At 43.6% G+C, this 14611-nt stretch overlaps 1 protein-coding gene across 5 annotated transcripts in view; it reads left to right on the plus strand.

Moving 5' to 3' along the window:
* Positions 1-14611, plus strand: part of WWOX (WW domain containing oxidoreductase) — a 1124793-nt gene that overhangs the window by 507006 nt on the left and 603176 nt on the right. For 2 of the 5 annotated variants that reach the window (XR_010583895.2, XM_074026754.1), the window contains one exon: positions 1-14611. This exon is cut by the window's left edge; it is cut by the window's right edge and continues 62407 nt beyond it. The exons of the other annotated variants lie outside the window; for them this stretch is intronic. The gene's annotated coding sequence lies outside the window, so the exon portion shown is untranslated. 5 annotated transcript variants of the gene reach the window in all.

Genomic DNA, 14611 nt, shown 5'->3' on the forward strand with positions numbered 1-14611 from the left:
CCTCTGCTTTGTCTCTTGGAATCCTTAGGGCCTTTTTAACCCCATCTATGAAGCAAACCTACGTGTATGTGTGTGTGTGTATACATCAATTCATATGGTCCTCTGCAGCCTTGCAAAGTCGATTCCTGACATTTCCCTAGACTGTTTTTTTTTTTTTTCCAGCAATACTCTCCAGCAGCAAAACCCGATCCACTCATATTTTTGCATTTGCTGCAGCAAAGCCTGACGTCTCTTTGTGTTACCTGACTCTGGACAAAGAAGGCCGAGGAAGGTCCCCCGCAAGTTGTCCTGTTGTCTCTTGGCTGGTCTTGCCAGCTGGCACACGGCTTGCTCTGACCACCCTGCAAGGTACAAATCCCACATGGAAAGTCTCAATCACCTGGCTCAAACTGATGGTTTTCAGGTGGCATAAGCCATGGCGTTTCCACCTCCTTTCCTGTTTGTTTCCAGAAAGGGCCGATAGCCCCAGTGTGGTGGTTCTGTATTCCGCAGGGCAGCGTGGGACCTCAGCGTTTGTCGTGGGCCACATCTGGCTCCTTTGTCCCCTTTTATAAGTCATAGTGTACCTCCAACTTGACACGTACTTAAGTTTTTATTTATTTTATTTAGCATTCAGAGAACTCTATAGCCTCAGTCTCTCGGGATGTAAATTAAAGCAATTTCATTTTCATAGTTTCTCTGTTTCAAATCCCTCATTGTTTATTTAAATAGCAGCCGATGCATATTGCAAGTAAAGAATTATAATTAAGAGAACCAGAAGGGCCTGTCTCTCAGGAAAGCAATGATTTCCTTTCACAGTAACCCCATCCTTACTGTTGAAGACTTGTGGAAAAGGGACATGGCCCAGGGAACCAGAGTGGTTTGGGGAAAGCACTTTGTCAAAAGGCTTGGGGACCCGGGGGTGGAAGCTGCCCTGCGCATGAGGCTGTGTTAGCGGAGGCAGTGGCAGGAGAAGACATTGCAAACCTGCAAAAGCAGCCTCTGAGGATGGGCAGACATATACTTCGTTGCAGGCAGCTGCTGGTGAAATAGATTTGGAGTCAGATTCCTGCCAGCAGGTTTAGCAATCATGGGACGAGGGAAGTGGCAATGGCAGGAGCAACTGGAAATGTCTTTTTTTTTTTTTCACTCTCTCTCCTTTATCCTGAATCTGCAACCAAAGACTGTTTTCTTTTTTTCTTCTTCACATCTGAGTCTTCTCCTTGCTTCAGTCCTCCCCGCTGGCAGCCACAGACTCCTGCCTCCCTCCAGCCTTTGGAATGCAGTATTCATTGGGACCATACATTGATCAAAGATCCGCCATGTCTTTGCAACTAACATACTCACTCACTCATGATTTCACGTGGCTATGTACAAGACCACGTCTCTCAATCGTGAGGTCCTCAATCACTCCGTCTCCAACACATGTAACTATCAGAGATACACGGTGTCCTTAAGATAGGGCAGACAGGGCCACCTGACCCCCAGCTGGCCAGTGCGGATGTCTTGATGGTGAGCCATACTCAGAGTGGCCCTGGGATGGCTCCTCAGATAGCTGCTGGCAGAAACCTGAACTCAGTACATCTATACATGGTGTAATGATTGGCTCAAGGTAAGTAGCATAGCCGTCATCTCAAACATTTATTATTTGTGATGAGAAGATTCAAAATCCGCTTTTTGAGCTGTTTTGAAATATGTGATACCTTGTTGTTAACTGTATTCACCTTTCTGCGCAACAGGACACCACAATTTATTCTTCATATTTAACATATCAATTAAAAACAAAATAAAACTAAAAAGAAACCTGAACTCAGGAGAGTAGAAAAGAACTTCAACATTCAAAGGGGATAAGACATATACTCAGAGTGGGAAAAATACTAAATGGTGGGAATATGAGAAGTTTTGTACTCTTTGTTCTTTCTGCTCATCTTTATATTCAAAATTTCTAATCATGTATGACATATATATGTATTATACATGGTAGGCCTTATTTTTTTAACGTGAATATAAAACAAAAGATGATATCATCTTTTGGTTATATCAACAAAACAAAAGATGATACTATGTTTTGATGGTATCAGCAAAAGAAAAGATGATATCCAGAGTCATCCTGTATGGTTGGATACGTTGGGTTTACCCACTTTTCTTTTGTTCATTTGTTTCATGCAATAGAAATGTTTTGAGATCCTATCTGGCCAGGCTCTGCTAGGCCTGGATCTGCACCAGTTTGCTGTCAAGGTCTTGGCCCTTGAAGAGCATGTAGTGTGGTGGGGAAGGTGTACATCAGTGAAGATGTAATCCAGGTCACGGTGGGATGACACAGGCTGCTGTGGCAACCCACAGCAGGAATAGCCAGCCCTGCCCCAGCAGGGCACATCAGGGGTGCTAAGGTGACTTCCAAGATTGAGGTTGTAAGGTGTGCAAGATGGGGTGTTCCAAGACTGGGGACAGGACAGGTGTGCAAGGACCAGCCAACTGAAGTAGAGGAGACCCAGACCTATGGAATGTGCTCATTTCAAGGCCCATTTTTGGGGGGAGCATGGACTGTGTCATTGGAAGCCAGCAGGGAGATTCAGTAGGGAGATAAGCCGGACCTAGTGGAAAGTAAGCCAAGCCCTTTCATTAAGGGAACGAAGGGTGCAAGGCGAGTGTACAGCCATAAAAATAAAATGATATAAATCAGCATGGTTTCTGCGGCTCTCATGTTTCTACTGTGATCTCAGCAGTGATGGGGCTGGCTTTGAGGGCTGGAGATCACACACAATCAACCCACTCTTCAAAGCAGCCCCCACACTCTCCTGATGCTGTCCTCAGTAAACATGTAGTCTAAAGAGTAACCATGTTCTAGCTATGCAGATGCAGTTTAAAGACAAATCCTTTGAACCCGCAGCGTGCCATCCCCTCTCAACCTCATTGCTGCTCCCCTACCCTCTTCTGTGTGGAAATGCTGGAGCCAGGTGCTTACAACCTGGGTGCTACTGTCTTTGTGAGAACTGCTCCTGACCTATTGCTTTGTTTATTTTAGCCGGTGCCTCTGTAGAGGGAAAACAGCTTAGCAAGCATTTAGTAGGGTAGTTCCAAAGTCCCCAGGAGCTCTTGGGAAGTGCATAGGAGCTGTTTCCATTGCTTTTTCACTCCTTCATATATTAATCAAGGAATCAGTCAGTCAGTTAAAGAGATACTATTAGCACCGACTGTGTGCCAGGCACTGTACTTGGGGCCATATGCACTGGTGATTCATGCATTTGGATTCTCTGGTGACTCTTTACCCATTGCCATCATTTTGTAGGTGGCGAGTGCCTGCATCAGTGGGTGTTTTATGTTGCACCATTTTCTGAGCAATGTCTTTGGTCCACCATTAAGCGTTTGTGGCCGCCCACCACACCATATGCTTTGCTTTCTGCTTTCAGAAACAATACTGGTGACTTGTTTTAAGTTGAAAAGCCAGGACTTAGATTTTTCCGGAAACCTTCAAATTAACCTCATTAGGTTTTTAAAATTTTTTTTTTTCTTTTTCATCTCTCTTGCTTTTATGCTTTCCAAACCCCTAAATTGTGGTGCCACAGTGATCTTCGATAGCATGACTTGATAGTCAGTACTTGCTTAATGGGAATCACAATATGTGAGTTTATTTTATATATATATTTCCATGAATATACTGAATGTTTGCTAAGCCCTCCCTGCTTTTTTCTTTTTTAAATTCAGAAATTTCTAGTTGTATTTATTCCCCTCGTCAGCATACTTTATCATATCAAAGCCTTTTCAGACACTGTAAAACTACTGAGTTATGTTTGGGTCATGTTTTGCGGTATGCCCTTTAATACTGTAGCTTTAGAAATGCAATTTTCAGCCTCTGCTTATTAGAATATGATAAAGTATTCCTGGTCTATGTCCAGCTCCACTAATCTCCAGACTGCGCTTCATGAATTAAGCATGAAGATTTTAGTCAATGTGCTTTCAAAGACCAATGTTTAGGGAATCATGGATTTTCTACAAGCTGAGGGAGAAATCTATAATAGGAGGAACTGATTTTCAAACATCATATTCTCAAGAAGAAATGACCAGTTCTGGCCCAGAAACAGAAAATATTTCACTATCAGAATATTCTAGAACCAGTTAAAACCACATTGTGCCGTTAGGTTTAATAAACGGATTGTGTTTTAAAATGTGTAAGACTGTCTGTCACGTGGGAGGATTTCAAATGACTGCTTATTTTGGAAAGCTCATGTAGATTGGGTTAAAATCGAGAGGGGAATGCAAATTGAATTTATAAGGTATTATTAACTTCTTCCTCTTTTCCCCCCTCCCTGGCCCCTGTGCATTTTGGTTCATTTTGCTCTGATACAATTCAGCAAATAGCCAGATATCTCTTGCCATGGCAAGAGCTCACTTGGGGGAGGGACTTTGACCAGGCAGGCTCTCAGGTCGATGCCATCGGAGACGCCAACACTCCTCCTGGCTTGATGTGTTTTGTGGCAGTTTGCAGGCAAACGTTTTGAAAAGAAATCTCCTTTCAAAAATCACAGCACTGGTTGAAGCAGGAGCATCTCTCCACTTAAATGCAAAAAGAGTTAATATCCCAATGACTACGGTGTACCTGGAAAGGGCACTGGAGTCATGTTCATCTGGGGCAGCCCCTGAAGTCTTGGCTTTTGTGCTTGGTGAGAACTTCTCTGGCCTCTTCATTGTCACTTTCATACAAATAGATAGCTTTTAGTGAGCGGCTACTCTGCCTGGCACTGTTCGAAACACATGACACCAATAGCTCACTCAAATTCCCGCCTCTCAACAGGGAAACTGAGGCACCGGGAGTTTCAGTGATGTGCTTAGGCAAGTAGTAAAGTGGCAGGTTCAGCATCAAGGTCAAGACTGGTTGGACCCCTAAGTTTGAACAATCAGACTCCACTTTGGGGTTCACAATTTGTTTCATGTCAGGAAGGTGTCAGATCAGAATCTGAATGCCAGCTCAAGCTGCTCTCGGCTAAACTCCAGGGGTTGCTGATGGAGGCTTCATCCCTTCCTCCAGTTCCGGGATCAAGACAGAAATGTAAATCACCTGCAATAAGGGGGCTGCCTCTTGCACATTTTCCTTTTGAGAAAGTGGAAAATTCTCAGCTCCTCTAGCTTTATCTGTGAACCTCCGGGATCTCTCAGGGGCTTTAAATTAATCAATCAATCCACAGACATTGAACTGAATCTCCACCTTGGGCTTGAGACTCTGCAAAGTGCTTTAAATGGGAAGGAAACCAAAGGGCCTGCTGCCCTGCCCCCGCCATAGCCCAAGGCTGTGACCATGACTGGGGAATTGGCCTGTCAGTTCAAACAGGCAGCCCCTCTGACTGGTGTTTTTCACTAAGCTGGCCTGGTGGATGGCCCTGGTCATGTGTAGACACGGACTCAGGAGGGCCACATTCCTCTCATTTCCAGACCTCACCACTTAATTGTTCCTGACACAGTTTGGGGAGAAATGCAGCAAAACCCAAGCCTACCAATCACCATTTGCTCCTGAGTCTCAGAGTGGCCCCTGAAGAGACAGGTTGGACCAAGGGACATCGGCAGATGCCTTGTGTTTAGGAAGTGGGGTGGGGCAACAGAGGGAGAATTGTTACGCCCAGGAGACTGGGGGTCAGTTTCTGCCCTCTGGGTCTTGCCAAAACCTCTGGGAAGAGAGTCGTGTCCATCTTGAGGAAGGGACAGTGAGCTCTCTAAATGACAGTGGCTCAACCACCATATTTCTAGGACTCAAAGGTGCCGTGGCGGTGTTATTAGTCTGTTTTCTTGCACTAATAAAGACATACCCGAGAGTGGGTAATTTATACAGGAAACAGGTTTAATGGACTCCCAGTTCCACATGACTGGGGAGGCCTCACAATCATGGTGGAAGGCAAGGAGGAGCCAAGTCACATCTTACATGGATGGCAGCAGGCAAAGAGTGATCTTGTGCAGGGAAACTCCCCCTTATAAAACCATCAGATCTCGTGAGACTTGTTCACTATCACGACTAAAGCACAGGAAAGACCTGCCCTCATGATTCAATTGCCTTCCACCGGGGCCGTCCCACAACACATGGGAATTGTGGGAGCTACAATTCAAAATGAGATTTGGGTAAGGACACAGCTGAACCGTATCACAGGGTCAGCTGTAGGTTACCATAAATAAGAGAAATGGACTAAGTAGAGATACAGCATAGCTGGAAGGGGAGCCCCAGATGAGGGAAACAGCCCCCCCCCCGCCCAGCTCCACCTATTTGTTACTGGGTTGTTTTCAACAGAATCGAGGACTTGGATTTTTATGTGAAGTCGTCTCCATTTTAAGTATTCTTTTCTTTCCCCCGAACCCTCCATGGGTTAAACTATCCATGTTTACAGAATGAAAGATGAGGGCAGGATACCACTTCTGCTAGGAATCATCCTCATTTTGTGGGACCATAGTCCAGAGAGGTGAAGGACCCATCTTGTGACTGCATAGCTACCCTGTGGCATAACTGAGACTAGAATCTTCTAGATTCTTCGATAAACCCTGGTAGCTGATGAAACTGCCCTAAAACGACAGCAGGACAATAGGGCCATGAAAGCATAAGCCCTGAACTCTGGACACCAAGAGAATTCTAGGCTTGACTTCTCTGTACAGCTACCTTGGGAGTGCTCAGTCCTTTGAACTGGAGGTCTAGAATGGACTCAGAGGTCTCTTTGCTGTGCAGGTGACTCACGCTTAGAATCCTCTGCCTGTCGTGACAGGGAGAAGCCTGTGTGACCCTGTGGCCATCTCGGTCTTTACAGGGCATCTGCAGTTTTGAATGTGCCTGGGCAAGGAGACCGCCTTTCCTACTAGAGCTTCTGCCATCCCTCTGTCACTATTTAAAGCATTGCCTGCACCCTCAACCTTGTTTGGTTTCCACAAAATACCTGGGGCAGGGATGTAAATACCCTGATTTTATGGGTCAGGTCTTCAGGACTCAGGGAGTGTAAGTGACATGGCTCCTCGCCCAGCAGGGATGGAGAGGCAAACCCAGGTTGGCCTCTCTGCCACTCAAACAGAGCTCCTGTGTCACCAAGATTCCTTTCTTCTTCAGTGCCACCTACCTTATTTTACTCACCCAGAAGGAAGCCGGGTCCCTCTTTGCCTCTTTGGGTATTTGTGAAAAGCCAGTTGCAAACTCTTGAGTTCGGTGAACAGTTGGAGACAGACTCTGGAGAGACAGGCAGGCTTAACTCTAGAAAGAAACGGAGAGGACAGAGGAGGTTCAGGGCAACTGTGTTGCCTTCCTTGACTGGGGCATAGGAATTCCCCGGCAGAGAGGAAAACAAACCAGAAAAGAGAATAGAATCTATTATCTCCAAGCCATTGTTCACACACACATACCCCACCTCCTTTTTCCAAATTGTAAGTTCTTTTTATATAAGCACTTTGCTTTAAAGGGGAAGAAATAGCTTTACCCATGGTGTAAAATATATACTTTCTAATGTAAATCAAGAAGCTATTAATACCATAATAAGAATGTGGTAGTATATTAATTGATGGAAATTATAGAGTGGAATATTCATAATCAGCAGAAGTCTTTTCTCTGGAAGGAACAAAGGATTAAGGTAGGAGACAGTAATGGTATTGTTAGCAGGCTATTTCAATGATTTTCTCCGCGGAAGAGTAGGGAAAGGTGAAATTCCAACTGAGAATATTTGACTATGCAGATCCCTACTTGGAGTTATTCAGCCCTGTTTTAAGTGCCGAGCTGGGCTTTGCCTCATGATCCAATTGTTTTATTAGTGAAATCATCGTCTGTTTCATTTTGCTTTGGTAATAGTGCAGTGTCTAATAGTAAATTATAGCGTCAGGCAAACAATGGTTTTGTATTTGGGATACAATGAAATATCTTATTAAAATGCAGACTTCCTTAGGTTCCTGAAATTAGAGTCTTATTTTAAAATGGTTCCATTGGGCTTATTACACGGTTTTGAACTAATCACACTAGCAGAATCTCTCTTTAGTCAGAGCATAGAGGACTGTGAGAGTTACCTCTTTCTTTAGTAATATACCATTCATATTTTCTTCTCCTGTTCTCTTCTGGATAGATCTGGATAGATTTTTTTTTTTTTTTTTTTAGACAGAGTCTCGATCTGTCATCCAGACTGGAGTGCAGTGGTGTAATCTCGGCTTACTGCAACCTTCACCTCCCGGGTTCGGGCGATTCTCCTGCCTCAGCCTCCTGAGTAGCTGGTACTACAGACACGTGCCACCATGCCTGGCTAATTTTTTATATTTTTAGTAGAGACGGGGTTTCACTATATTGGCCAGGCTGATCTCAAACTCCTGCCTTTGTGATCCGCCCACCTTGGCCTCTCAAAGTGCTGGGATTACAGGTGGGAGCCACCAAGCCCGGCCTCTTCTGGATAGATCTTATTTGGCTGACAACGAATGATGTCGTGCTAGTAGCATCATCCCTTTGCATGCAAAAGATAAACTGAAATCTAAAGTAGCCACATCCTTCCTGCCAGGTTTTTCAAGCGGATACTCTGTTCTGATCATTGTCATGATCGGAATAGTGAAAATAATAATAAATCATAGTTCTTTAACGATCACTTTACTGTATGCTGCGCACTGCACAGAGTGGTTTACATGGTTGATCTTGTAGCATTCCATGTAAGTCTGTTAAGAGTAGATGCTATCATTCTCTCCACTTTACAGATGAGAACAATTGAGGCTTAGAGAAATTGAGTAATTTTTGCCAGTCCGGAGACCTGAATCTCCACTGTCTCTTCTACATACACTTTTTACTTGTCATTGCTGATTAGCTTACTCTTTCCATCTCCCTTATCAGAACCATTCTGCGTTCTTAACTTCAACAAAATTTAGTTCTCCATCTTGCCAGTATCTAGCGTGTTTTCAGAAATTGTGAATGGGGTGGAGATGGAGTACTAGCTGCAGTCAGATTTTTTTTTTTCTTCCATTGCTATTAAGCCCCCACTCCAGGGCAAGGCTCTGTGCTTTGCTGTTCTATGCACGCCATCTAACAGCTTCTCTGCCACACCTGGAGAAGTGCCAATATCATTTTCCTGGCACAGATAAGGCATTGGAAGCTCATCGTTTAAGTCACCAGGTGGTGACTTGAGGGGCCAGAAGGTCCCTTTGGGCCTGTCCTCTCACCAGCCTCAGCTGCACCAAAAAGATCTCATTGTGATCATCAGGGATGAACCTCCTTTGGGTGATCAGGCAAACTACGTGCATTTAAAAAAACTATATCCTGCCCGGTGCAGTGCCTCACGCCTGCAATCCCAGCACTTTGGGAGGTCGAGGAGGGCAGATTACCTGAGGCCAGGCATTTGAGACCAGCCTAGCCAACATGTTGAAACCCCATCTCACCTGAAAATACAAAAATCAGCTGATGGTGGCAGGCGCCTGTAGTCCCAGCTACTGAGGAGGCTGAGGCAGGAGAATCGCTTGAACCCGGGAGGAGGAGGTTACAGTGAGCCAAGATTGCGCCACTGCACTCCAGCCTGGGCGACAGAGTGAGACGCTTTCAAAATAAGTAAATAAATATTTTATATATATATATCCTGTAATGAAATTGAAAGAGAATACTTTGTTTCTTAGCTAGTTGGAACCAGTGGGGTGGGGTGGGGAAAGGCAAGTGACCAGCCACTCTCCATCTGACTCAGTGTCAATAGACTGTCCCAGAAATTAGAACCTGACTGGCGCCATGGCTCACACCTGTAATCTCAGCATTTTGGGAGGCTGACGTGGGAGGATTGCTTGAGCCTAGGAGTTCAAGATCAGCCTGGGTAACATAGGGAAACCCTGTCTCTACAAAACGTAAAAGAAAATTAGCTGGGCATGGTGGCACACACCTGTAGTCCCAGCTACTAAGGAGGCTGAGGCAGTTGGATCCCTTGAGCCCAGGAGGTTGAGGCTGCAGTGAGCTGTGATCACGCCACTGAATTCTAGCCTGGGTGACAGACCGAGACCTTGTCTAAAAATAAATAAATAAATAAATAAATAAATAAATAAATAAATAAATAAATAAAATTAGAATCTGTATTTTGAAGACATAAATTCAAATACGTGTGGATGGGCCCAAAATATTTTCTTTACATGTCCTCCAAATGTAATTCCTGGGGCCTTCCTTATTTTCTCTGCCGCACCAATGCCTTCATGGTCTCACATCCTGTCCTCTTAATGCTGACTTCTCTGGCCCTCATGAACGCTTTAGTGCGGCAGATGTTACTGTACATGGGCCCTCATTTATTCAGCAAATAATCCTGGAACGCTTGTACCAAGCATGGTGCCGAGCGATGCTGTGAGAGTGAGCAAAAGAGAATTGTCATTTGTCAAATCCCAGAGGTCCGTCTGTGACAGAACTTTCACCAGTCTGTTGTAAAAATTAGAAAAATGCAAAATAGTGAGTTTTTCATGAGCTACATTGTATCAGTTTTAAACTATTTATTTTAGAATTCTATTATTTATTCTTCAGTGATAAATACCATTTCCTTTAATAAAGATTTTAAAAAGATTCCTTCCTTCCTTCCTTTCTTCCTTCTTTCCTTCCCCCTCCCTCCTTCCCTCCTCCCTCCCACCTTCCCCATTCCTTCCACCTTCCCTTCCTCCTTTCCTCCTTTCCTCCCTCCCTTCCTCCCTCCCTTCTTTCCTTCCTTTCTTTCCTTCCTACCTCCCTCCCTCATTCCCTCCTTCCCTTTTTCCCTCCCTTCCTTTTTCCCTCCCTCTCTCCCTTCCTCCCTTCTTTTCTTTCCTTTTTAAATGTTCTTTGATTTTGTTTTCTTTTTAAAGCCCTCAGGTGGCAAACTTAAAAGTTCTTAAGTCTATGTTAGCCTGGCCAGCTTTTTTTATTTTTTTCTTTACTAGACCTTGAACTCTCAAAGTCTAGGAATGCCCGATGTATCTGTATCCTGTGAGTTTGCCGCTTCATGATATTTGATGCTTCATTGTTTTCCCATAATTTTTTAATTGTTAGCCTTCTCTCTCCAGCCTCCTGCTTCCTCTTCCTGTGTCTCCCTCAAGGTATGTCTTGCTCAGGCACCTCTTATGTAATCAATACTTAGTGATTTGAGTTCTTAAGTCCTTAAAAACAAAAAACAAAAAACAAAAAAAAACCCAGGTGCAAAACACAAAGACAGGGCTCATGTCAAGGGAGGGAACCTCGCTTTTCTCCTCTCAGTGAAAGAAAGGCAAGACCACTCCACCTATTTGTCTTTTTCTTTCCCTCGGCCCTTGTCAAAAGGGCAGCCAGTTTTCTGTTACCATTATGCTAACTAAAGAATGGAAAATATGCCCTGAGTTTAAAAAATCATCCAGTGCCTGCCCTTTCTAGAGCCACATAATTAACAACTCAAATTTTAAAATCTCATTATTTAGAAACTCAGCTATCCAGAATTACAACTCTGCCTCTTATGCTTATGTTCTTTGCCGCATTCCTGAGTGTCTACAGATGATGCAAATAGCCAACTATCTTTGCTCTTCGCAGAAAGGATAGGAAGAAGCTTGATGAAGCAATGTTGGGGCACTCAGTGGTTAAACTGAACCTTCCCCCTGGTCAAGTGGAGTGGGTGTGTGTTCTTTTAATCCGGCACCCAGATTTGGCCCTGTAATTAATATGCAAGTTCAAATGCCTCTTGCATGGCGAAAGAGGCTGAAACTTGCGCATTTCTAACAGACTCAGCATCTGAATTGAATGGGCAGCTTTGGCTGGAGTAGTACTGCAGCATCTCAAATGCCTATTGTCAAAATATATACTAGTTAGGAGACACATTCTGCTAGGAGGGATGCCCTCCCAAATTAAAGATATTGTTCACCTTATGCTTAACATTTATGGCTATCAAACTACTAGTCCACAGCCAATCATCATAGTTTCGTTAACACAGTCAAAATTTACCACTGGGCTATTATTAAAACTTCATATAATTAACGTAAAAACACATCTTTTCAACAAAAACTGGCTCTCTTTGTAGTCTGTTTTCTAATTTGGTGCACTCATTTAAAAAGTTTAGCACATTTGAAATTTTACATCGTTTTTCAATCGCCTCTCTTTTATATGAAGGATGCTATTTACCATTAATGTAGAAGTACAAATTAAATGGTTACTCTGGATTTATTCTTTAGGAAAATTAGAATGTGGGGCTACATGTTTTTCACAAGTTGATGACCAAGAGAAGAAAGAAAGGGGGGTGGGCGGGGAAAGGATGCTTGATGTCCTGCTCCTGCTATGTCAGGGAATTTCTTGCACCCTTCATATGAGCCCCTCTGAACAAAAAACAAATCCTCTTGACCTGTCAGCTTAAAAAGACAAGAAATATGCCACATTCCGCAGGAGCAAGGAGAAAAGAGTGCTGCGAAAATCAGCGACACCAAGTTGAATATATGAACGCATCCAGACAAATGTGAAGCCAACCCGATTAGGACAAGTGAAAGGGCATTTCCCCAGAATCGCAGTTTTGTGTGTGTTTCTTTTTTTTTTTTTTTTTTAATAGGGGACCCTATTGTCATTCAGAAAGCCCCAGGCTGTTCTGAAAACAGGCAAAAATCAATAGCCCACTTGTTGAGGATAAGTGAATTAGCCTGTGTTGAATGTAACTGAGTACCTGAACACTTGAGTGGGCAGGGATTGTTGGGGAGAAAAGACAGTTGTGTTTCTATGTCCACAGCGGTGCACATCGCTGATTAATTATGTCCAGTGATCATTTTTGTGCAGGACTAATGGGCAGACTGTTTTTGTTTTTGTCTGTCTGCCCACAACCTGGTGAACTGAATAGAGTTTCCCACTTCTCAGAACAATCCAAATGGTGGCCAGGGGGCCGTGGAAGAGTAGCCAGAAATGGAATGATGCAGATTGGATGAAAAGTTTCTTTTTTCAATTAGTTAAAATATAAAACGAGAAAACAGAAAACAATACGCAGTTAATAAAATACTTCATATTTTATTATAAAATATTAATGACTTTAATAAAGTGGTTTATATTTTCCAGTGCAATATTTAATAAACCATATTAAAAATATATACAAAATAGTTGTAAGAATTGGGACTCCTGTGAGTACATAAATGAAGTACACTCACATCATTTACTTCCCTTCCCTTTTGTTTGTGAGTCCAGAAACAATGGACGAGTTTGGAAAGTTGTCAGCTTATCTTTGCATATATTTGTCCAAAGATAATTTGCAGAAATTGTTTCAAAAAAAAAATCTTTCAAAAATTGTTGTAAAGATTTTTATTGGCGCTAAGGGCTGTAATTTTGCAAAGTCTTGCACCTGAAACCACCCAAAGGGTCTTAGAGTGTGCACTGTCGTCTTGGACACGGAGAAATCTCCAAAGAGCAACCATCCCAGGCATTCAGCTGGCGTAAGTGGAGTGACTTGTCTCTTTTTTCTTTTCTTTTTTTTTTTCTGGCTGTCTGCAGAGAAGGAGGATATAGGGACCCTTGAGAGAAAAACTGGAGTAGGGTGTGTATGTGTTTGTTTTGGTCAATGGCAGAGTATGCTGTGTCGGGATGTTTCACTGCGTTTTCATATTTGTCGCTTTTCTTTGGAGCGTGTCTTTTGGTACCATAGAAAAGGGCTGGATTTTCTATCAGGTACAATAGGTACGTACAGGGCTTAGGGTACAAGAGCTTGTCAGGGACCTGCACACATATTTGAGACCTGTAAAAATATTACTGGCTCTGAATTATGGAAAGAAAATTGCAAAGTCAGAATCTTTCAAAGTATCATTAAATACCTGCAAAACATAATATGATGTCACTAGTCAACCACAGCACAAGTCTTGTATCATTAGATTTCAATCATATTGAATGTGGGGAATGGAACTATTTTAGTGCATTTGGATATGATGTGATGTGGCTTTTTCCAAACTTGAGAGTGCCTGGAACCCGCAGAGGTCTTGCCTTGACTGTGCCACGGGGCCCTTCCTGGTCAATCTAAGCAGAAATATACCATACATGAGCAGAAATATACCATGCAACAAAAGAACTGTGAAAAAACACTCAGGACCAGGATCCTGATACAGTCATGAGGTTCAGCTTAAAAGGCCAGTTTCTCTGCTGCAGAATAATCAGGTCTATCCTGTTTCGCTTTCTTTCAAAGCCCTCGCCATCTATGAAACCAGATTGCAAGTCTGTTTGAATCCCCCAAATGCCTGTGCTAAATAACTGTCTCCTGACTCTGTGGTCTTTCCCCGGGCACAGTGGAAGTTGCCTTACAAAGCTGGACCTTGGCCACAGTGTTTTCCCTTTCAGCAGCGAGAGCGGAGTTCTCCCTGCTCTTTGGAGGTTCAAGGGCTTCTCTGTGCAGAAATGCCCAGAAAGAGTTAAGTGAGGTAAGTTCATCAGACTTCTGCAGACCCATACTGTGGAAGGGTCAAGTTCAGGGTCACCAACCCGTTCCATCTTCCTGTCAGTTGGCGTCCACCCTTGGTTTCAAAGGGAACAGGCATTCCTGACATGACGGGACCTTTACAGTTCCCAGCTGCTCATTTGGAGTACTGTGGACCCAGGACAACTAAAGCCGGGGTCGCCTGCCCTCCAGGGGTTCCTGGGTTGAAGTATCTGTTCCCTCCCTTTATTTTTTCTAGTCTTTATAGAAATGACAAGGGGTCAGGTGGTCTTCAATTCCGGATCTGGGCACATGAATAGTCT

This window comes from Macaca fascicularis, chromosome 20 (assembly GCF_037993035.2).
Source record: "Macaca fascicularis isolate 582-1 chromosome 20, T2T-MFA8v1.1".
NCBI classification, from domain to species: Eukaryota; Metazoa; Chordata; class Mammalia; order Primates; family Cercopithecidae; genus Macaca; species Macaca fascicularis.